Genomic DNA, 1,997 nt, shown 5'->3' on the forward strand with positions numbered 1-1,997 from the left:
CCATTGACCCCACCTAATGTACTATAGATAACCCTGTCAGGATGTTTCTGAGAAGAAAACAAAAAAGGATCCCCACCGACCCCAAGTCTATTAATAAGTAACCAGTGCTGGGACTTTAACCATGCTTCTGCTTCTGTAAACCTGCTTCTGCTCTCCCTAACCCTATAAAAAGAGACCCTTCCCTTTGCCCTGCGTGCTCAGCCTCTCGAAAGACTGGAGTGCCCGCAGGCGCCTGTGTGAACAATAAAACTGCCTCTTGCCTTTGCATCCAGTGGCTCGGTCTTGGTTCTTGGGCGTGGGTCTCCCACCACGGAAGATTCCCCCTCCCCCGGGAATCTTACACGTTGACGACACAGCTCTTCAAATGGCTTTGATTCTGGTCTTACACATTCTAGTGGAGGTAGTTTTGGTAGGAAAGAAGAAAGTGGATGGGGTACACATGGCAGAAATGGTACTGAAAACATAAATCATTGAGGGGGATACCATAGTGGAAATTCCCTTTCCAATAGCAGTATTTTCCGTTTTGGAAAGAGCCAAACTGGGAGGAAAGAAGACGAAGGAGGGCACAAACGGTTTGAGGCTGAGGATTTTCCAACTTTAAACCCTGAATATAAACAAAAACCAAATCAGAATAAGTCTCTAGCTGAAGGTGTGTGGGAATAGCCTCGAATCCTAAATCTAGAGCTCCAAAGCTGCTGGTCATTAAGAAAGGTAATACAAGAGACTTACAGCTATCTGGAGTCCCAGTAGCAGGAAACCTCCAGTCACTCCTAGTTAAGAATGGAACTGGTCCAGTATTTATAAAGGCTTAGTCCCAAAACCTGCTGCTCTACCTACAAAACCTACACAATGGAAAATCCAAACTAAAGAAAATAAAGTTGGGGCTGGAGAGATGGCTTAGCGGTTAAGACGCTTACTTGCAAAGCAAAAGGACCTAGGTTTGATTCTACAGATCCCACATAAACCAGAGACACATGGTAGCACATTCATCTGGAGTTCATTTGCAGTTGCTACAGGCCCTGGCATGCCCATTCTCTTGTTCTCTATCTCTCTCAAATAAATAAGTAAATCTTTAAAAAATGTTGGAACTTTTCCTCATGAATATACATACAGTGTTGGCAACTTAATGCTTTTAAATCAGCTGCCAAGAGCATTAGTCCAACAACAAACTCAGTGAAAGAGTGTATCACTCCAATTGAGCTTCACCTATTGACAAACTTAATCAGCAGCCTCCTCTAACAAAACTGACACAGATATGCACTGGTAAGAGAGACTTTCTGAAAGTCTTGCAAAGAGAGAAGAGGAGCATGAAGATGAGAGCCATTCTGGCTCAGAGAAGGATGAAGATTCATTTAATTTGCATAGCAGCAACAGTACTCACCAATAAAAAGACATAAACAAAGACTGATGAAAATGGAGTTCCTCAAGGGAATGACAATGCTTCAGTACTTTCCCAGCCGATCATCTGATCTTCAGCCTTCCCACACAGTGACTTTCTTTCCAGTTCACTTGAGGCAGAACACTGATTATTAAAGGAGATGGGTTGGCAGTAACACAGTGGAAATGGTGAAACATGTGCTCCTTTAGCTGAGGACAAAATGAGAGAATTCCAAGTTATTAGTGAAGAGTTACAGAATGGTCAGAGAAAAATGGAATTTTTAAAAATGGCCTGATTTGTGACTTCTGTTTTTAAACAACACTTTCACACCCACGCTTGAGATCTAGGACACAGAGAATGGTAGCAGTGACACATCCGATGATGATGTGTGAACGACTCCTAACAGCTTTAGACGTTCCAGTGTGATACATCTCATGCAGTTTGGAGTGAATTGTAAAAATGAAGAACTATATATAGTGAAATACCTCATTAGAAGATGATTTTTTTAGGGGAACTTCAGTATTAAGAAAAGCAATGTATGATGTGTTGGGCTGTGTTGAACATTATTTCTTTGTACTGAATGTTGTAGACATGAGGACTTGGATTGATCCGTTGTTGA

General features: G+C 41.9%; 1 pseudogene; it reads left to right on the forward strand.

Annotated features, from left to right (window-relative positions):
• Positions 1-364: 364 nt before the first annotated feature.
• On the forward strand, positions 365-1,770 carry LOC101598517 (annotated as a pseudogene).
• The last annotated feature ends 227 nt before the right edge of the window (positions 1,771-1,997 follow it).

This window comes from Jaculus jaculus, chromosome 1 (genome assembly GCF_020740685.1).
Source record: "Jaculus jaculus isolate mJacJac1 chromosome 1, mJacJac1.mat.Y.cur, whole genome shotgun sequence".
In the NCBI taxonomy this organism is placed as follows: Eukaryota; Metazoa; Chordata; class Mammalia; order Rodentia; family Dipodidae; genus Jaculus; species Jaculus jaculus.